Genomic DNA, 23,533 nt, shown 5'->3' with positions numbered 1-23,533 from the left:
CTAGATTGAGTAATTTTTACTAGTTTGACTGAATGGGCTGATTTGATACTACAATACCTGTAAAGGCACTAACTTGCTTCTATTAGTAAATGGAAGAAAATCCAGTACGTATGGGCTCTCTTGACGCAATATGTAAACACCCAGCAAGTTCAAAGAGTAAGCTGAACACCCTGGCAGAAGACCTCAACTTTGACCCTAGTCCCATCTCTGGCTTGGACAATTCACTTAACCACCATAGACCTCATATTCCTCATCTATAAAAGGAGGCCTCCAAGATTATTTTCAGCTCTAAACTTCCTAAAGTTCATGTTCATCAACTCTAAGTAGCATCACTCTTTTTTCTCATAGAAGAATTGTTTCTTTTACTGCATTGGGCATTTGACTACTGTCTTTATGTAAATATGAGAAGTAGCAGGCTTGTTCGCCAATACATTCACGTATCAGGCAGCAAATTTTCAATACTGGCTTTTTCTTTGCTTTTTCTTCATGTCTGATTCCATGTTGCAGAGCTGATTTTTAGTTTCTGGAAGTTAAAAACATGCAGGTGCAGATATAATATGCTGCAGCCATTTATATCACCAGGCATAATGTTTTAAAACAACTGGCTTTTTTGCATAGTCTTTAGAAGAGGGTTAGATGAGCGCTTCTGTTTTCCTTTTCTTGAGAAGTTTTATAACAACACCAAAAGGTCATCTTTAAAATGTCAGACAAGATTAACAACAAAATCTTGGAAGACAGCCAGCCCACCAAGGAAACAAACCCAAAGGACTATTTACAGATGCAAACCTTAAATAAGCAACAGAATCCGAGAGTGGGGTGAGGGCAGGGGAGAGAAATACTTTGTAGCAAAGAAATACTTTCAAGAGATGCCTCAGGGCATTGAACTGTTGGAAACCAGTAGCAGTAAACAAACCTGGCCCACAGCAATTGCTAAAGGCACATTCATGAAGAAGTTGGAAGCAAGAAGTCTAAGATCGTGAGTGAGAGAAGCAGAATCATGAGCCACACCCACACTGGGTTCTATATGCTATTGTTAAAACAAAGAGAAGTTGATGTAAATATTTTAATTGCAAGGAATTGAAAAAGTGGTTTTCAATCCCACTGGTTGATGCCAGGCCAGGTTTTTGATTATACAACTGAGGATGTAGCTCTGTAGTCCTGACAGCTGAGTAGTAGAGAAGATGCTGTTTTCTTCTCACAGAAATACCACTTCTGGGCTTCCCTGGTGGCGCAGTGGTCGAGAGTCCGCCTGCCAATGCAGGGGACACGGGTTCATGCCCCGGTCCGGGAAGATTCCACATGCCGCGGAGCGGCTAGGCCCGTGAGCCACGGTCGCTGAGCCTGCGCGTCTGGACCCTGTGCCCTGCAACGGGAGAGGCCACAACAGTGAGAGGCCCGTGTACCGCAAAAAACAAAACAAAACAAAAAAACAACCACTTCTCCTACTAACAATTCTAAAGGGAGAGAAAGCCTTTAACAGAGAACACATTGAAAGAGAGTCACAGTTATTTAAAACCAGAAACTGAAATATTGATGTAAGAAGCAAGTAGGTTTAGGAAGAGAGCAAGTTACAGAAATTGATAAAATCTTTGCACTTTTAGTTGAAGTTTTTTTAAATTATAGACAGAAATGGAGAATTCTCTGCAATTTGTATTTTATCCAGTATTCAAGTAAGTGGCCTATTAGTTTAGTAGGATGAAAACTATCTTGCTGGCAAATGTGGAAACTAATACTGAAACAAAAATATAAGGCAGAGACATATTTTTGTAGCAAAGGATTTCACCAGCTTTGTCAAGGTTGACACCAGAATCATATTATAGTTATACTTAATATAAATGTTAGATTATGAAATACATAAATGTGTATTCAGGAGAAATAGTCAATAAATTGTACATAATGTACTACAGTTGTAAATGTTAGGTTCTTTTCAATGAGTACTTTATAGTGTTCTTGCGATCTTTTTAAAGAGCGTAGTTTTTAAATAAATACTATTTCAAATTTGGGGAATGAGAAGTTTAAAATAAGATGAACCAGATTTCTACAATCCATTTTCTGATGCTCAAGGTGGGCAGACTACAAAATGGAGCATGGCTGAGGCCATGTGGTAATCAGTGTGTTCCTTGCACTGTTTGAATTATATTATACATCCGTAATATGCAGGGGCACAGATCACTCATAGGTTATGCTTTTTAGGCAGACTTTTACACACGAATAATAACTAATTAGAATAGACCTTAGCAAAGCCGTGATGTTTGCTTGTTTCATCAAGCTCCACTTTCTGAGTTTCCCCTGTGAGTCTGTTTATTGCTCTGTCTTTTCTATTCCCTAATACCCTCTGCACAACACTTATGCCCTCAAGTTCTCTTCCCTCTTACACATCATCAAAACTTGCTTTTGGATCATTCAGGCTGAGGTAAAAATGACTATGATCTTAAAGCACAACCAGTATTTGAATTTTAATGGGAAAAAAAGATCTAAGGTAAAGGGATGAGATTCAGAGATAAAGGGATGAGAGTTGAGTGCCAACCATGAGTTAGTAGATGAGAAGACATTTTTAGGCATCAAAACTTTTCTGCATCTCTAATCATAATACTAATTCTGCAAGCTATATAGTTGGAGACATGCAATCATATGAAAGGCTCAAGATACCAGAAAATAGAAACCAAAGCTATTTCTTCTTAGTTCATAAATAGGGTGTAGGTTTACTAAAGAGGACATTAAAATTGCTTCCTGTTTCCTGAACCCAATCCATCTAGCAAGGGAAAGGAGTTGAGTAATGTGGGCATTTGAGTTGGTTAATGGCAGGGAGAATTCAGAGTGGAATTACAGATGTAAAATGGATATCAGGATGTTATTTGTGTGTATGTGTCCATTGTGTATGTGTATAGAAGCCACCTCTGTCATCTAGGAAAAGACATTTAAATCTTCCAGAGTTATTAATTCACTGAGAAGAAACGATAAACTTCAGCATACTTTTGTTGCTAAATTAGGTCATATTTGAGGGATGAATCAATAACAATGATTTCCTTGAAAGGTCTCTCAAGGCTATTGATTTTTTTATGGCACTGGTATGCAAGGGGGTTGTTCTGAAAGGACACAAACAGGTAATACTATCTTTCAAGAATTTTGGTAGTAGTAGTTGAGCAAAAACTACAGTATGATAGAAAGCAGTTAGTTTTCTTTGTCTCATATACAGAGTTAAAATTAAAAAATGAAAAGACCCTATGTTTTATCATTTTATATTTAACACTTATCTACATAAGTGTTAAAACAAATTGCTCTTACTACCCATTATGATTATTAAGGTACCAAAAAAATTCACTTTGAAAACGATTCCTGAATATGGATACATTTTGTATTCAGAATCACATGGAAAAAGAAGCCTCTTAACTTCCATGGGCCAGTGTCCCATAGTTATTGATCATTATTCATGGGAAATAAATTAATTTTCTAACATTCCATCATTTGCTATTTTTTTTAACAAAAGATGGATTTTATTGTTCAGCACAGGGAAATATAGCCATCATTTTATGATACTTAAATGTAGTATAATCTATAAAAATATTGAATCACTATGTTGTACACCTGAAACTAATATAATATCGTAAATCATCTATACATCAATAAAAAAGAGATTTTAGTTTTCTTATCAGCTGTTCTGTTCTTTGTTAAGAAGTGAGGAAAAAAACACTGATTCTAAGGAAGTCAGATCCTTGATTTGCCTGATGATTATGAATATGAAAAAAGTGTTCTCTACAGAACAGTAGCTCTTAATCAAAAAAGGCCGGCTCTAACGTATTCTACAAAGAAGAGTGTGCCAAGATATAGCAATCCTTTTTGATTTTTTTGAAGTTTAAACAAATAGTGTACTCTGCATGAATTTTATCTTTCAACTAAATCATTGTACTGTGGAATTTATGATGTTATAGTACTAGTTTACGAAGAAAGTGTAGTAGGCTTCACATATCTCCGTATCTTATATTGATGGCATTTAAATTCTAATAGCGAACTGTTATCGTTTCATAAACTAGGAGAAAATTGCGCTGATAACAAGCAGGAGAAGCTGGCAGAACCAATAGATTTTCCCCTCTGCTTTCTATTGTTTGTAAGCCTAATTACCCTAGTTGACCAATTAATGACAACACATGACAAAATTTTCCTGACTGCTAATTAATTAGCTCTAAGTTCACTAGTTCTGTTACTGCTAAGGCTTCCACTGATTCTATGTGTGAATGTCTTCTTACCCTACTCCTCCTATTTTCCTCTTTGAACTTCCTCATATGTAGAGAACCCATTTGATTGACTTAAGAGTCAGAAGATACTTATAATCAGAGAAAAAGCAGAAAAGAATGACTATAATGCCAATTAGTATAGCTATTAATTAGAAATTATGTTTTGAGGATTTTCAGACAGAAGAGGGGTAGAAATGATAATAGTTTAGTTTTAGGAAAGCTATAGTACACAAATAGAACCCCAAATCACACCACAGATAATTTTCCAGGAATTTAATATATCTGATATACACTCAATTTGTGCCCATGAATGGTGAGCAACTAGAAGTAAAGGAGAATCACATAGTTACATTTCTGGACAAATCAGGTTACCAGAATGATGTAATAATGGCAGTTTACCTGAATCACTTCTTAGGCTTTCTTATTTACTATGCTAAATGTTAAATGAGATTTCTGAGTAAAAGCATTACAATGACTTCAGCATTGTGGGACATGAAACACAGTGAGAACTCAGAGCAGGGAAGGAAATAAGGTAAGAAGGAAAAAGAATTGAAAGAGCTGAAAGATGTATTACTTGGCTGTCAAGTGTTAGGAGAGTTTATTTGTGATTTTTCTTAATCTTCATAATGCTCTTGTCAGAATGGTAGTAACATACCCATTTTTTTAGATGAGCGACCTTTAACTATAGGTTGCACTTGATTGTCTGCCAGGTCTTCAAGTCTGTGATGGGGACAGTAACGTCAGAAATTTCAATCCCAGTCAAATCAAGACCTGGTAGAAACACCATTATGGAAGTGCATAGTTTTGACCCAAATTTGACCACATTAAAATGTTGTTCTTTCTTCTCCAGGATGATAGTCTATATTTCAAGAAGAATTATAATTCTTGCCCCATAACAATTTCTCTGAGTTCTTTGTGCCAACTAAAGCCTTTGATTTTCATATTAGCAAAGCCCTGGAATTATATGCAAAATGCTATGAATAGTTATCTACCTATCTATTTTTAGCAAAAGGATGCAGAGCCGTTATCAGATTCTCAAAACTCAATCAGATTATCTAACAGTTTCCATTAAATGAGGTAATGAATGACCTTTCTGGATCCAAACATTATAATATTTTCAATCCTTACCATGGTCCCTGAAATGTCTATTATCGCTAATTATCAGTAAGGGAACTGAGGCGTAGTAAAGTCTAAGTAAGTGAGAGGTCTGGAATTCAAATCCAGGTCAGTTTCAGGCTTGAACACCACTAATTCTATAGCCTACACTGCATTCTATGCTCTCACTGTAGATAATAAGTGTTCATTTATTTCCTTTACCCCAGTTGGAGACAAAGAACATGGGTGTGTGAAAGAAAGTACAGATTAGTTTTAATGTAAATGATATAATAATAATGCTAGTCAGCAGTTACGGAATATTCATATTGTGCTAGGAGTTGAGCATTAAGTACTTTACAGGCATTCTTTTATTTAAAATCTCATATATATAATACCTACCTTAGGAAGTAGGGAGTATAAATGTGCCAAGGTGATTGAAATAACGTGGTCATGTACAGGCAATGAAACTGGGAAAGGGTTTTCTGGGCTGATGGTTGAATGTTGGCCAAGACATTAAGGGGAGAAGGGATGGGCACTGGTGGGGAGACTGAAAACTTATTCATCGTGGGGAGAAAACACTGGTGTTTAAGCATCATACTGGTTGCTTCAGAACTGTTACCCTCATAACCCGAAAACTGAGGTTTTGCTGAAAGCTGAAGGCAGATTGCTTGCAGTGTGGAAAAGAATTTACTGATATCTATTCATCTCTTCATGTTTGAACATGACTGTTCTGCAGATTTTTTGAAATGACTCAAGTTCTCTTTCAGATCTGGACTAAATGTCTGTATCACAGCATTAGGGCCCATGGAGCAGCATTTGCAAGCCCATACTCACTTCCCCCGTTTTTAGTGTTTTGCACTCTGGAAAAGCAAACAACAGCAACAACAATATCTTATTTCCTTTTATCTATAGTTATTACTCATCTTGTCAAGAAACCCAATTTGATATATTTATGCTAAAATATAAATGAAATTTTTCCAGTTTTATTGAGATTTAATTGATATATAATATTGTATCTGTCCAAGGTGTACAATGTGATGATTGTTATATATATAGTGTGTGAAATGATTACCACAATAAGTTTAGTTAACCTTAATTCACATAATTACAAATGTTATCTTTGTGATGAGAACTTTGAAGATCTACTCTCTTAGCAACTTTCGAACATAAAATACGGTATTGTTAACTGTAGTGACCAAGCTGTACATTACATCACCATTACTCACTTGTCTTACAACTAGAAGTTCTTACCTTTTGATCGTCTTCCCTCATTTTCCTCACCTCCAACGCCCAGCTCTGGCAACCATCATTCCATTCTTTCTATCATGAGTTCAGTATTTTAGATTTCACATATGAGATCATAAAGTATTTATCTTTCTCTGTCTGACATTTCATTTAGCATAATGCCCCCCAGATCCACCCATGTCGTCACAAATAGCTAGATTTCCTTCTTTATCATGGCTGAATAATAGTAGGTTGTATGCACCCCATTTTCTTCATCCATTCATCCACAAAAAAACACTGAGGTTGTTTCCATGTCTTGGCTACTGTATTGGGTTGGCCAGAAAGTTCATACAGCTAATGAATACACTGTTCAATAAAACTTGGTGAAAATGAAAAATGTGTCTTTTCTTTTTACTTAAAATAAATCTTTGGCAAAGCCAGCTAGGCATCCCTTTGAGTAATGACTTATATCACATTGAAATATTTTAAACATATGAACAGTAATAGCTTAAATGACAAATGTTACTAATATTGACACAATTTATCAAAGAGAATATGTTAGAATATGTTAAAATGCAGATGGACAGTGAAAGAACAAATATAACTTTTAACTAAATATTGTGTTGATATTTAGACCATTGGTTAAAATCATGATAACAGGTTTCATCCATTTCAAGAAAGCAGAATATTTGCAGATCACTTAACATTTACTAGGTATGTTCTCAGTCTGGAAGGATATATTTCACTTACATGTGTCATTTAATTTAACCACATCCCTCTGTAATAGATAGTGTTATCCCTATTTGCAGATAGGAAACAGGCTCAGAAAGATTAAGAATGTTACCTAATTCTAGTAAGTAGCCAAACCTAAACTGATCTAATTCCAGGGCAAAGCTCTTTCTGACACATCAGTGTGGGTCTTTATCTCTTTGACAATTGTTGAACATTAAAAGCCTTCTTCCAGGTAAATGCATAAAGAAACAACATGAGCAATGACATAACAATACAAGTCTCACTAAATAATTGCTGTGTTTGGCCTTGCTTTTGCTGATAGAGCTTTTGCAAAATTGCTTTTCTCTGAGATAGTGGACTTTAAATATTTTCTTTGAAGACTTTCCTAAATTATACCCATCAGAAAGCTACTTTGCTTTAAGGTTGAAGAAAAATAAAAGCTTACTTAACTACACTTAGGTGCCAGGGTCATACTATGAGCTCTACACCTGCCAGGATTCACTCTAAGATAGGGTGGCTCGCAAACTGTCCATAGTCCTGTGATTTCTTTCTGATATTTTGAAGTAGAAATAATTTAATAACTATTCACAAAAGAGAGAAACACTGTTTCTTGGTCCTCAATATCATACTGCTGTAGGCTAATTCTTTCTCTCTTCTGTTGCCCCTTAGTATAGAGAGTGTGTTTTGGGGACCCTCCTTCACGATCTTCTCCATTCCAAGAGCATCTTACATAAATCCAGGACTTCTCAAGCAGCCAGTTTTGCCAGATGGTCTTAGGGTTGGTTGTACCCATATATGTATAATCCTGAACTTCTCAAGTAAGGTCCTTAGAGAGCATAATGGCTAAGAGAATTGGTGCTGATACCAGACCTGAGTCCAAGTACTGCCTATGCCCCTAACTAGCTGTGTAACCTTGGAGAATAACTTAAGCCCCTTAAAGGGATTAGATTTCTCACCCAGAAAATGGTATAATAAATGCACCTACCCCATATGGTTAGTGTGTAACTTAATGTAACTTGAGATGGTGCATGTTAAGCATTAGCACAGTGCCTGTGTCTTGTTAGTAATACCTGCTTTTATTATTAATTATTCTCTTTATATTCCCAGTTCCAGCTAGGTGCCTAACATATAATAGTTGTTCAGCAAATATTTACTGGATTGAACTAGCTCTGAAATTTAAGCATTGGGTCAACAGCAAAGTAGTCACCCCACCATCATTTCTCCCACAGAAAGGGAGAATAGATGGAAGCCAGCCATCATACTTTCTTTTCTTATTCTAAACTTCCCATCCAGCCCCAGCAATAAAATAATCTTCCTGAACCCCAACAATTTCAAGAATTTTTCAAATCACACTATTTGAAAATAGTTGGGTTGCCCTAATCTAATATGTCCCAGTACCTCAAGGTCACCAAGCTTATATTAATGAAGTCTAGTTAAGATAAATGATTACAGTTAGTAAACCAACTGCTTATGAGCTCATTGGGCTTTTGAAAATTTACTATCTGCACTTCACAGAGACACAAGTATTTTGCTTTTGTAGGACACTCAACAGTCAAAGTAGTCTTTTAAAAAGCACAAATCCGATGCTATTATTGCACTGCTTCTAACCTCTAAAGGCTATCTATTGTAAAGAGATTAAGTTTTCAACTACTTAGCCAGGCTCACAGGGGCCATGTGCTCTGGTCACTTGCTACATCTTTCCCTGACCTTCATGGGGTTCGAGGCACAGTTGTCTTTTTCAGTCCCTCAGATGCAACAATCTCTATTTCTTGCTCTCCCAGCTTTAGATTGGCTAATCCTTCTACCCAGACCAATTTCCCTCTGTTCATTAAGGTCTCGGTTCAAACGCCACCACTAGTATCTTGACCAAAGAGACCTGCCTCCTCAGTGCCTCTCCATCCCATTGTCCAGTCGTATTTCTGTCACTGTACAAAATTTATGTACATGTTTACTCTGTTTTCCTCCACCAGTGGACATTTGCTTAAGAGCAAGGACTTTGTAATTTTTTGCTCACCACTGAAACTTCCAAGGCTTGCAGCAGACACTGGCACATAGAAGGTGTGTAGGAAGTCTGTATCTAATAAATGAATAAATATGTGAATGAAAAAAACTGTAAAACACTAACACAAGAATATTCTTCTTTCAAAAGAATAATGAAAAATAATTTCATTTAATAAGAGTCATTCTTAGTTACTGATATATAACTTAGTAGTTCCCATTCAATTTAAAATGTTCCATTTTTTTTCTGATACTTCACAAGTCATTAACTAAATGTTGCTCAGTTTTAAGGCCAATCTGTGAGACATTATTTAACTTGTCTACTCTAAAGTTCCAGCATTAACTCAGGCGGGGCTTCACCAAGTACTGATCATGTGACCTTGGCCTCTCATTGCCTCAGTTTTCTCATTTGTAACATGGTATAATAATAGGCTTATTTCATACACCTTTGAGGAGGAAAACTATATATGTGTGTGTGTGTGTGTGTGTGTGTCTATATATATGTATTTAAACAGTGTCTTAGAATAGTGTCTGGCACATGATAAGCATTATAGAAGTATTGACTGCTGCTACTAGTACTGTTATTATGAGAACTAACTGTTGAGAATAATCCTTCATATAGTGGTTTATTCCACTGAAGATAAAGGAAACTCATAGAATGTTAGAAATCAGATTAAACACAGAAAGCCAGTAAAATATACCAGGACAGAAGTTGATGCGAGTGTAAAAGCATAGAAGAAAAAAAAGGGTTTTTCTTTTTCTTTTTTAAAGAAGGAAAGAGCCTAGAAATAGGACAAAAACTATTCATTGGCTATGCTGACATGGAGATCGCTGGTGACCTTCATAAGTAAAATTTCAGGACAGTGGGCAGAGAGATTATGGTGAGAGAAGTCAGGTGGAGGTAAATTAGAGAGTAAATGGGACATGAGGAAATGGAAACAATATATGAAGATAACAATTTTGAAAAGTTCAGACATGAATTGGCTAAAGAAGATATGCAGGGATTAGGGGAGGAGGGAGGCTTTCATGTTACACGTATAGTTTTTAACATTTTAAGTTGGAGTTACTAGTCTAGAATGAGGTTGAATTTTGGCAAGAATCATTCATAAGGAGTAGATGGGTTGTAGAAAATGCAGTGCTGTGAAGTACTTGAGAAGATGAGAGAAAATGAAATGCTATCTGTAGTGCACATGGCCTTTTAACTTTAACTCCTGTAGTGAAAGGGAATACAAAGATCAATGCAAATGCTAATGAATTAACGGATTTGGCAGTGGACTATTTACGACTTCTGTGTTCTTAATGAGTTATGAAGCACCTCACCAGCTCAGAGTGAAGGAAGTAGAGAGGATGGAGGAAAATTTGAGGAGGGTAGGTAAAGCTTCTAAGAAAATAGTCCTTAAGGAGAATTAGAAAGAACTTACTGTAAGTCAGAGCAATATTTCCAGTCTTGAAAATCCATTTGAAGTTGGTGATTATTAATTTATTGGAATACCAATTTGCCCTGCCACATGATTTTTCTCCAGCTACCTGGATATAAGTTACACAGAGGCAGGAAAGAGTGAGAGATAACAATCGAGGAAATACAATTAGTATTTTTTTTACCTTTTTCTACTTCCCCGCTCCAACTCTGGGGAGCCTTCATGGACATGGCTGCCCTCCCAGCCTCCAGCAGCACTCTGTTATCAAAGAACTCAAAGAAATGGAACATAGGTTTCCAACTTATTAATTTAGCAAAATCAAAAATTATATATATAATGTCTTCTGTTGGCAAAGATTTTTGCAATATAATTTGGTTCCATCTTTTGACAAGTAATTTGGCAATGTCTAGCAAGATAAAAATGTTAATAGCTTTTTACACATTAATTCTAATTCTGGAAGCTTATGCCGATAAATAATTTATAATCCAGAAAATTATTATATAAAAATGCTCATTGTCATGTCATTTGTAATAACAAAAAATTGGAAACACCTTTAATTGTTAACAGTAGGAAAACAGTTTAGGTAATTATATCCACTTAGTAGAAAATTACACAGTTACTATATTATAATTACAAGATGATGGAGCAAAATAGAATAATGCTTAATAAAGAAAGGATGAAGAAAGCTGACCTAAAATTGTGTCTTCCTTATGACAGTAATTATGTAAACATATCAATATTTATTAAAACTTAAAACCAAAATAAGGTTTTAAAAGCTCTGTACCAGTAATGGGGATGTAATATTTGTTTCAAAATATTTTTTAACATAACTCTTATAATTTTGTTTTGTCTACTCCTTTTCTTAAGAATTTCTGATTATTACCTCATTTTTCATTTCATAGTTTCAAATAAACTCAGCAATTTTATCATCAGAGAAGATTAGACTTATTTGACAGTTCATAATTCCAAGTTATTTGGTATAAAAAGACCATATACACTTGTAGGTGCTTTCAAAATAAAATTTCGAGATTTTTTTTTTTTTTGCTTAGTCTTTCCTAGTATGGAGATTAAGCAAACTACCTAAAATTGCTAGCCATTCTTTTTTCATTTTTCTCATTTTATTCATTTATCTTGCCCTTCACAGGAATGATAACAAATGAGTCTGCAGTTGTATCTGCCAATTTCTTAAATCCTCTATTATCCACATTATGAAATCATACTAATATGAATGCTTCCAGTATTTTCAGAGCTCTTTTGTTATTATACTTTAGCATTCTGTATGAAGTATCTTATGTAAGTGTAAAATTTAGACTCAACTTCTGGAAGCTTTTGATTTCTTAGTTCAAAAGTGAGAGAGATCCTTAGTTCAGCCATATGATTAACAATTATTTGTATAGTAAGAAGCTCCTAAATTATTGTTTTATGGATACCTGGCAGTTTTCTTGCCATTTCTCAGAAGTTCTCTATTAAACACATTCTCTCTCTTTCTCTCTCTCTCTCTCTCTCTCTCTCTCTCTCTCTCACACACACACACACACACACACACACACACACACACACACACACACACACACACATTGTGATTAAAAGCACAGACTTTGGCATCATGAAGTCTAAGGTTCAATTTCCAATTCTGTAGTGTCTGGGCCACCTCACTTTAGGCAAGTAACCTAATGTCTCTGAACCTTGTTATTTTCATCTGTAAAATAGAGATTACAATTATATCAGACAATCCTCAAAACATCCGTAATGATTTTAGAGTTTCAGAGTCAGGTACAAGCAGGCACTAAGTAAATGGCTAGTGCTTTTATTACTTTATTATTATTTAGGTCTTGGTTTTCCTTGAGTCTGTGAGTCCCCATAATGAAATGTAATTTCCAGTAGATTGAGTAACACCTGTTTTCACAAAAAAGTTTAACTGAGTTCATTACTTTCTGTGCAACCCAGATTAGTTTTCTGCCTTTTCTTCTGTGCCGTATGTAGGTGTTCAATAGATTTATTTAATAAATGTATCGATGCATGAACACGTAGATGAATTTTTAAATGCTTCTTTTTGAGAAGGTAGAACAAATGTGACACAGTAGAACAGATAAGAAAATAGTCCATGGAAAAAATGTCAAAGTCATGTATGTGCCCAGGGCCAGCCTAAGAAGAATTGTTTTTTTTTTTTTTTTTAAGGAAAAATGTGTTGAATAGCTTATTTTAATTATTTTTAAAAGTTAAGTACAGGGACTTCCCTGGCGGTCCAGTGGTTAAGACTTCGCCTTCCAATGCAGGAGGTGTGGGTTCAATCCCCAGTCGGGGAGCTATGGTCCCACATGCCTCACAGCCAAAAAACCAAAACATAAAACAGAAGCAGTATTGTAACAAATTCAATAAAGACTTTAAAAAGTGGTCCACATCAAAAAAAAAAAAGTTAACTACAAAAATTTGCTGATGATTTACATATTTAGGACCAATAAAATAATGTGAGATTAGCTGTACTAAAACAGAATGTTGAGCTACATTCACATTAAGTGACATTATATAGTCTAAATTTATGGAAAACTTCTGAGATGGCTGAAAAAAAGTAAGATGGTGAGTGACCTTTGAGCAGAAAAAGACAGAAGGAGAAATGGCCTTTTCTACATTCTCTTGTGCCTCTAAGTAAAGTGCATGGTAATCTAGCTACAAAGCTATATGTCATTTGGCTTTAGGCATCTACTGTGATTTACCTTGTGAAGATCAGATTTTGCCATGGAGAGGATTTGTAAAAATATCACACGTTCCAGTACCATTGGCAACCACAGCTACCAAAAACTCCAATTTAAATTGATGAACCTAATATCAGATGATAGTATCATTTCCTTGTGGGTGTTCTGGGAAAAGGTGGGTAGGAAATGTATAAAAGTGAATACTTTATTGACTGAAATAACAATTCATCATTTTGAAAACATAAAATACATTAAAGTTGTTATAGCATCATACATTAATATTTCACTGTATTTTAGACATTGTCTACAATCAATGTTTTCTGCCCTTTGAAACAGAACCATGCTTGTGGTATGCATTAATCATATAAAAGATTAAACACTGAAAAGAAATTCAGCCTTTAAAGACAATTTGCTTTGATTTATTCAGTGGGTTCTCCTAAAAAGTTAATACCAAGAATTATTGCTTGTTAAATTGGAGTTACAAATTCTTTCAGAGTTACTTAGTATTTTCTTTAATATCAGTATCAAGGAAGGCAAAGCAAATTTACATACTTATTAGGAAATACAGGCACATAATCATAAAACAAGAAAATACAACATTTTTGTAGACTTTATTTTTTAGAAGTGTTTTAATTTTACAGAAAAATTGAGAAGATAGTATAAAGTGTTTCTATATACACTATACCCATTTCCCTCTATGATGATCAACTTATATTAGTATGTTACATTGTTACAATCAATGAACAAATATTGATACATTATTGTTTACTATAGTCCATACATTAGTCCAGTTCCTTAGTTTTCACCTAATGTCCTTTTTCTATTCCAGGATTTCATCCAAAACATCATATTGCATTTAGTTGCCATGTTTTCTTAGGCTCCTCTTGGGTTTGATAGCTTCTCAGATTTTCCTTGCATGACCTTGGCAATTTTGAATAGTTAGGTTTGTGTAGGATGCCCACTACTAGAATTTGTTTGATGCCTTTTTCATGATAATATTGGGATTATGTGTTTTGGGGAGGAAGACCACAAGAGTAGAAGGGTTATTTTGTCAGATCACATCAAGTGTACAAAGTATCAATATGCATTATGAATGCTGAGGTCGGCCTTGATCACCAGGCTGAGGTAGTGTTTTTCAGGTTTCTCCATTGTAAAATGACTGTTTTCCCTTCTCCATATTGTACTTTTTGGAAGGAAGTCAATATGCTCAGCCCACAACTAAGGAATAGGGAGTTATGCTTAAGGTGGAGTACTACATAAACTATTTGGAATTCTTTTGCACTGGAGATTTATCTATTCTCCCGCATTTATTTATGTATCCAATTATTTATTTATATCAGAAGAACTCATGGATTTTTATTTCATACTTTGGGTTATAATCTAATTCTACATTAGTTACTTTGTTCCTCAAATTGCTCTAGTCCTGACCCTTGTGAACTCTTCAGTTCAGTGGCTCGTGTGCCACTCTGAGGTATCCCCATCCTATATATTTTTTTGGAACTTCCTAACTTTCTGACACTATAAGATGGTCTTGTATATAAATCTTGTATATTTACTGCCCCAGTCCTAGAATCAGCTATTTCTTCAAGGATAACTAGGTCTTTTCAGTGGAGAACAGTATTAGACAGCAGGATCTGGGTGTGGGGTGTGCTAATTGCTGCCCGGATGTCATTGCTTCTAGGTCTTCTCAGCTGACAGAGCAAAGAGATAGTATGTGTGTACATTACCCATGTATATGCACATATCTATAAGTATCTCTCTACATAACCATGTGTATTAAGGTAATATGAAGCAATATTAAGCTAAACATGAATGTATATTGATGTTTCCAACTTTAATCTGTTACCACATAGATCATCTTAGCCTCATCTCTTGCTTATCTTTAACTTTCAACTCCAGCAAAACACTTGACTTTTAGAAGTATGAAAATCAAATTGTAGCTACTTTGGGAAGCCACATCATCTAGCAGAATAATTCTTAAAGGACAAGGTGTATATCATCAAATTTTAATTTACAGTCAGCAGTGCTTTGTAACATCAGTAGGCCTCCAGACCTCTGCTTCCAAGAAGATGAAGTAGCCCATTTCTCCCAGGCTCTTCCACTTAAAACTAAAACCCTGAACATAACAACAAACAAACATAGGAAGACACTGAAAGGTGGAAATGAGAAGGCAGACTTAACTAGGGACTTTGGGACTTGAGGAATAACATGGTGATGAGTCCCCTGTGTTTCCTGTTGCTTCCCATACATCCTGGAGAGGGTATTACAGGAACCCCCAATCAATAACCACCAACAGAACAACAGACAAGAACGCTTCAAAAAAGAAAACACAAAACCCCCGTTCCCCCTAGCCAAGGTATGAGGAAAGGGGTTGCCAAAGACAGAAAACCATTTGGGCAATAATATACACACTACTCGAGCCAAGTGCCAGTGGAATATTGCACCCGTCCCCTATGTCCTGTGGTTTCAGTTGGGCCAAGCTAGGATTTGATCTTCCACACTACCCCACTCCTGCCCTCCAGAAGAGGCAGCGCTCTGATTCGCCACCAGGGCTGTTTCAGTGTGGTGCAATGGTGAGCTGAGCCTCCACCCCTTTGCATTAGCAAAGAGACTTTCAAAGGTGGTGCCTGACAGGCTAGTTAACACTGGGCTGCCCTCACACAGTCGTGGGGTCCAATGGTGGGACTTAGCCTCTGTCTCTCCCCGACATCAATAAGAAAAGGATGTTACAGGTTGGAGGGAGTAGGCACCCCACTAACCCCCAACACATGGTGTCAGTGAGACCCAATGGGGTGCTGAATCCCCATAACCGTCCTGAGGCAGTAAGACAGAATGAGATGGCACAAGCAGGGCTAGTTGGCAGTTCTCTTCCTCTTACCCTGGTGTCAGTGGGGCCAGCAGGTAGCTGACCCTCTACCCACATCCGGCATCAACAAGAAGGAATGAAGTGGGAGGAAGGACAGCAAACACTTCACTTCTCCCCTCCCCTGGTGTCAAGAAATGTACTGGGGAGATGAACTTCCACTCCTACTAAAAGGCAACACAATGATATTAATGTTCCCACTTTTGGGGGGAAGGTGTCAGAAGGGCCAATAGGATAGCTGAACTTCTACTTGATCTGTCTTCAGTGAGGTAATGTAAGTGCCCACTTTTGCTGGGGTATTGACAGTAGGGCCCAATGGAAATCTGTATGTAACCCCTCAGTCCTCATACTACACCTCCAGTAGGATGACTTCCTTCTAAAAAGTAATAATAAATTAAATGGGATACAGAGTCATATAATAACTCACAATGTTTAGAATACAATTGAAAAATACTCATGGCACCAAGAACCAGGAAGTCACAGAATAAATGAGAAAAGACAATAAACCTACACCAGCACTGAGATAAAACATCTATTGAAATTATCAGACAAGGATTTTAAATAAGCTGTCACATAAATGCTTCAATTAGCAATTATGTGTTCCTTGACAGAAATGGGAAAAATAGAAAATGTAAACAAAGAACTAGAAGTTATAAGAATAAAAACAAATGAGAACAGTAGAACTGAAAAATACAACAATCAAAAAACTTTGCTCAAGAGTAGAGTGGAGATTACAAAGCATAGAATCATGAACTTAGAAGAGATCAATAAAATGTCCCAAATGTACAGAGAAAAATAGACTGAGAGGTAGAGATGGGAGAAAAAACAGGATCTCAAGAACCTGTAAACAGTAACAAAAGCACTAACATTCATATCATCAAAGTTCCAGAATGAAAGAAGAGAGCAAGTAGGACTGACAAAGTATTCAAAGAAATAATGACTAAAAAGTTCCCAATATTTTAGAAGACATAAGCACAAATTCAAGAATCTGAGCAAACCCAAAAGAGGAATAACGCAAAGGTATCCTTGTCAAGACGCGTCATAATTAAACTTCTGAAAAGTAGAGACAAAAAAAATCTCGAAAGTGCACAGGCAGAAACAATGCATCACTTATTGAGAAACCAATTCCAATGACAGCATATTTCTTGTCTAAAACTATGGAGTCAGAAGCATTGACATAACATTTTTCAAGTACTAAAAGAAAAGAACTCTCAGCCACAAATTCACACTTTTTATATCCACTTTCTTGTTTGACTTATATTAATGGACTACTAACTCATCTTTCTATATCCGGGCCTGCCATCACACTTCTCCAAAAATCTAGTCACTGTATTTCCAGAGTGATCTTTCTAAAAAAGAAACAAATTTTTCTTATAAAAATACCTGATTGTGTTATGAAACTTTTCTCTCTTCTAAGTTACCAGGTAAAATCCTTCAACGGATTCCCATCTTTCTTGGAGTAAAATCTCACATCCAAACTCTCTTTGTCCTTTTGGGCTGCTGTAAGATTATCCTGCAGGTTGGGTGGCTCATAAACAACAGGAATTTTTTTTCTCACGGTTCCGGAGGTTGCAAGTTCAAGAATAGGGTGCCAGTATGGTCAGATGAGGACCCTCTTCTGAATCACAGACTTCTCATTGTATCCTCACATGGCAGAAGAGCTTAGGGAGCTCTGTGGGGTCTCTTTAATAAGAGCACTAATACCAAAATCATTTCCAAAAGGCCCCACCTACTAATACTATCAGCTACAGAAATTAAGATTTCAACGTATGAATTTGGAGGGGAACACAAAGACTAGACCATAGCACTCACTATACATACATGGACCATGCATGATCTGGCTTCTACCACCCTCTCCATTGTCTTCTTTTCTTACAATCCAGTGAGCATTTCCTTTTTTTTTTCTTTTTTTTTTTGCGGTACGCGGGCGTCTCACTGTTGTGGCCTCTCCCGTTGCGGAGCACAGGCTCTGGACGCGCAGGCTCAGCAGCCATGGCTCACGGGGCCTAGCTGCTCCGCGGCATGTGGGATCTTCCCGGACCAGGGCACGAACCCGTGTCCCCTGCATCGGCAGGTTTACTCTCAACCACTGGGCCACCAGGTAAGCCCCAGTGAGCATTTCTTATACTGATTATGAATGGAACTCCTTTCTGCACTGATCCTTAACCATTCATTTTCTGGCAACCATGAATTTATCTTCTCTTTTCCTCAAAAATTCACCCTTCATTCATATTACATATCCATTTCAATTGCCTTCTACAGGAAGCCCTACTGATATCGCCCATATACTACTGTCCACAGCATGAATTAAGGTCTTACCGTGTCTTCCTATAGCACTCTGTAATAATTTTTACAGTAACTATGGATTTTCTTATTTGAGTGTCACAATACATTGAATTCTAGGTGGCACGATAATGATTTTAGTAACAGTAACACTGGTGCCTAGTTTAACCCATAACATACTTCAGGTGTTCAATAAATGTTTGTTGAATGAATGAATGTTTGAATGAATGAATGGTCAATTTGAACTCTTAAGAATGTTACTTTTCAAAAATCCGTTACAAGATACCCACAGTTTTCCAGAAGATTAGGGACTTAGGATCTTAAACTTGATTTAATAGAGGAAATTTTTACTCATACATCATGCTTAAATACCTCAAAGTAAAACCATAAACCCAGGAATTTAAGGTTATCCATTTGGACTTTCAAGCCAATAATTAATATCTCCTGCCCCGACTGTATTAGATGGTTTCAATGCTCCACTCATATCTCCCCAGCACTCATCATTCCAGTATATGCTGATAGGATCATGCTGCCACCTGCAATTATCCACCTTAGAGCAGGCCAGAAGTGTGCAGGAGTTAATGTATCTGGGTGTAGCTTTCAACCAAGGACAGAGGGGACTGGAAGATAAATACTTCAAGTTTCTCACCGATTCTTGGGATAACTCTGAGACATGTTCTGTAGAGTTTCACAGAACTCCCCTGAAGTACTGGCAGCAGTTCCCTGCAGGAGTAATTTATTCAGTAATGCACCTCTGTTGGCTTCCTTCCATGCCTCCATATTCAGTTCCCACTCCACTTCTGAGTTTTCTGGAAGCACCTCCCAGATGAACAGTTTGCATTCAAATTATTTCCTCAGGTTCTACTTCTAGGGGAATTCAATTGATAGCCTCCTAACGACCCAGTGCTCCTTACAGAGCCGTCACTGGTACAAGTACCAAGGCACGGCACATTACGTATCACTCCTCCTAAATCCTAATATTTTTAAACAGATAGGAAAGAGCATGACCTTGAAGAGAAAAAGAGTTTATATGAGGATGGCCAATGGATAAAGGGAAGGAGAGACAGTGCCATTTGCTTTCCATTAATGATAGTGTGTAATTTATGGGCAGATGGTCTAACAGGTGTGACTATAATTTGAGGAGCCTGCTCCCTTGGTTACAGAAGACTGCTATTGTTATTATTATGGAACCACAACCTCATGACTTTATTGTTTCACTTGATGTAGCCTTTTCCTTTACCCTTAAATCTTTCTACATCACTGAATTGCAGCCAATAGATTTATTTTCTCCCTATGGCTCCATCACAAAAAAAGACACACATGTGCGCGCACGCACACACACACACACACACAGAGTTTTGTGTATGCCAGTGCTAGAAAAGACAAGCTCATGGTGCATGTATGCAATGGATATTGTACATTACAGGTCTCTGTGAAATAGTCTTCTGCAGGTTCCTATGTTTATTTTATGAATAATTAACTTTAGTAAAATTAATTTCCTGAAGATCTTTTTTTTTTTTTTTTTAATTTCCTGAAGATCTTGATGAAGACTGAAGAAAGGAAGTAAATTGTAAAGAAAAAGACTTAGAAACTTGCCCTTCTTGCCCTCTCTTTGTGTCTTGATGAACAAAGGATAACTGGGCCTTTTTTGAAGCCTTTGCTTGAGTTGAAGACACAAAATGCAGCCTGCACTCTTATCATAATATGTTCAGTTCATGAGCACACAAACTTACAAACCGTGAACTTCCCTAAAGTTATTATACCATTTAGAAGATGTTTGCTTGGACGTTTACTTAAAACCAAACCATTGAGGTCTATGTGTCCAAATAATTTCCTTCTCTCTTGCTGTCTCCATTTCAGTTTCCTGAGTTTCTGGGAAGGCCTGGTTTCCCCAAAGGAATGATTTCTGGTAGAAGTCTGAAGGTCTGACCCAAGAAAAAAACTCCAGTACAGCCAATGAATTGAGGACAAGAAGGTTTCCAATCAGGTAGGAACATTTAATCTCATACATTACAATCATCTTAAGTAAGGTGTGCTGATAGCTGGATATGATTTAACTGCTTGGAAAAAGATGCATATATATTATATAACCTACCCCACAAGGAAGCTGTTCTCAATTCCCTTAGAGGGTGTGGTGTTTCTCAGAGAGTGCCTTGGGGGAAAATGAATACAATAACAGTATGATGCTTCTTTTTTTTCATTTTTAGCGCATTGTTGCCAAGTACACTTGGTGATCTTGGTGTCTGTGGTTTAATCCCAGGAGGTTAGACATGTGGAACAGCACATTAACCCTCTTTAGTATTTTCTCCCAAGACAAATCATTTTTATACGTTGTCTCCATGGTCTTCTAGTTGCTTATCAAAATTAAGCATCAAGTCTTCTAAGTGAGCAATAGCCCCAGTCAGTGTGAGGAAATCAGCTTGGTTCTTATTGGGGCACAGCTTCTTGGTCTTGGCACAAAGTGAGTTCACATAGGGAGTTAGAAGGAGGAGAATGGGGCATGCGAAAGGGGAGTTCTGTGTTCTCATTTACCTATGCATGTTGAAACTCCACTAACAGCTTTATTTTCATTAGCAATTTGTGATAAAATCTTAGGGTAGGGCTTCCCTGGTGGCGCAGTGGTTGAGAGTCTGCCTGCCGATGCAGGGGACATGGGTTACTGCCACGGTCCAGGAAGATCCCACATGCCGTGCAGCGGCTAGGCCCGTGAGCTGTGGCCGCTGGGCCTGTGCGTCCAGAGCCTGTGCTCCGCAATGGGAGAGACCACAGAAGTGAGAGGCCCGCGTACCGCAAAAAAAAAAATGAAAAAAAACCATGCAGTAAAGATATGGAGACAGATAAACCAAATTAATATGTCAGAAATGAGTATACATTTTATATTATTCTGTCATAAGTATTTCATGTTTTATATATTGTCACATCCTTTTTTATTATTTTTTATTTAAGTATAGATGATTACATTAATTTCAGGTATACAACATAGAGATTCAATATTTTATAGATTATACTCCATTTAAAGTTATTACAAAATAATAGCTATATTTTCCTGTGCTGTACAATATATCCTTGATGCACATTTACTTTATATGTAGTAGTTTGTAGCTCTTAAATCCATACCTTTATCTTTCCCCTCCTTCCTTCCTTCGCCCCACTGGTATCTACTAGTTTGTCTATATCTGTGAATACGTTTCTATTTCCTTTTATACATATTCATTTGTTTTATTTTTTAGAGTCCACATATAAGTGTCAACATACAGTATTTGTCTCTCTCTGTCTGATTTATTTTACTAAGCATAATACCCTCTAGGTCCATTAACATTGTTGCAAATGGCAGAATTACATTCTGTTTTCATGACTGAGTAGTATTCCATTTTATACATACACCACATCTTCTTTATCCACTCATCAGTTGATGGACACTTATTTTGCTTTCATATCTTAACTATTGTAAATAATGCTGTCATGAACTTTGGGATGCATGTATCTTTTTGAATTAGTATTTTTTTTTCTTCAGATATATATCCAGCAGTTGAATTGCTGGATCATATGGTACTTCCATTTTTAGTTTTTTGTGGACCTCCGTACTGTTTTCCATAGTGGCTGCACCAGTTTACATTCCCACCAACAGTGTAAGAGGGTTCCCTTTTCTCCACATCCTCACCAACATTTGTTGTTTGTAGACCTTTTGATGATTAGCTGTTGGGACAAGTGTGAAGTAATATCTCATTGTGAGGGCATGGTTTAAGTCAAATAAATGCTTGGGATGATTTGGGTTTGTATTATTCAGTTTGTTGTCATAACAAAATATCCTAGGAGACTTAAAAAACATGAATTTAATTTCTCACACTTCTTGAGGCTGAAAGTCTGAGATCATGGTGCCAGTATGGTTGGGTTCTGGTGATGACCATCTTCCTGGCTTACAGATAACCAAATTCTCACAGTGTGTCCTCACACTGTGGAAGCTCTGTGCCTGTCCAATTTCTAGAAGAGCATTAATCCTATCATGGGGGCTCCATCCTTATGACTTCATATAGAGCTAATTACCTTCCAAAGACCCTACCATTTAATACCATCGTGTTGGAGGTTAGTGCTTCAACATATGAATTCGGGGGGGATACAAACATTCTTTCCTTAACAGATTTATTTTATTGCAAAATCCAAAAAGCTTTTCATTTGAAATTGAACACCACTTATAGCACTACATGTAAATTATTCCTAGAAATCATTATGTCAGTATTGTCCAAAATGAACCTATATAAAATTATCTGTGGTGCTTCATTAAAATGCAGGTTCACAGATGCAAAATCCATGTTTTTACAAGCTCTTACTCACATTAATATTGGGCAACTATTGCTTTATTTATTTATTTTAAAGGATTTCTTCATCTTTTTTTAATTTGAATTTTTGAATTTTATTTTTTTATACAGCAGGTTTTAATTATTTATCTATTTTATACATATTAGTGTATATATGTCAATCCCAGTCTCCCAGTTCATCCCACCCACCCTCCTTGGTGTCCTTACATTTTATTCTCTACATATATGGCTCTACTTCTGCCTTGCAAACTGTTTCATCTGTACTATTTTCTAGATTCCACATATATGTGTTAATATTCAATATTTGTTTTTCTCTTTCTGGCTTACTTCACCCTGTCTGACAGTCTCTAGGTCCAGCCACATCCCTACAAATGACCCAATTTCATTGCTTTTTATGACTAGTAATATTCCATTGTACCACATCTTCTTTATCCATTCATCTGTTGATGGGCATTTACATTGCTTCCATGACCTGGCTATTGTAAACCGTGCTGCCAGGAACATTGGGGTGCATGTGTCTTTTTGAATTATAGTTTTCTCTAGGTAAACACCCAGTAGTGGGATTGCTGGGTCATATGATAGCTCTATTTTTAGTTTTTTAAGGAACCTCCATACTGTTTTCCATAGTGGCTGTATCAACTTACATTCCCATTAACAGTGTACAAGGGTTCCCTTTTCT

The 23,533-nt window shown here is 36.6% G+C and overlaps 1 long non-coding RNA gene across 5 annotated transcripts in view; it reads left to right on the top strand.

Annotated features, from left to right (window-relative positions):
• Positions 1-23,533, top strand: part of LOC137210234 (uncharacterized) — a 106,803-nt gene that overhangs the window by 45,277 nt on the left and 37,993 nt on the right. For 4 of the 5 annotated variants that reach the window (XR_010936391.1, XR_010936390.1, XR_010936392.1 and 1 more), the window contains exon 2: positions 20,399-20,525. The exons of the other annotated variant lie outside the window; for it this stretch is intronic. This is a non-coding gene — a long non-coding RNA (uncharacterized lncRNA). The remainder of the gene's footprint in view (positions 1-20,398; positions 20,526-23,533) is intronic. 5 annotated transcript variants of the gene reach the window in all.

Source organism: Pseudorca crassidens, chromosome 17 (genome assembly GCF_039906515.1).
Source record: "Pseudorca crassidens isolate mPseCra1 chromosome 17, mPseCra1.hap1, whole genome shotgun sequence".
Lineage (NCBI taxonomy): Eukaryota > Metazoa > Chordata > Mammalia > Artiodactyla > Delphinidae > Pseudorca > Pseudorca crassidens.
The sequence above is the reverse complement of the archived record's forward strand: the minus strand, read 5'-3'. Positions and strand labels throughout refer to the sequence as shown.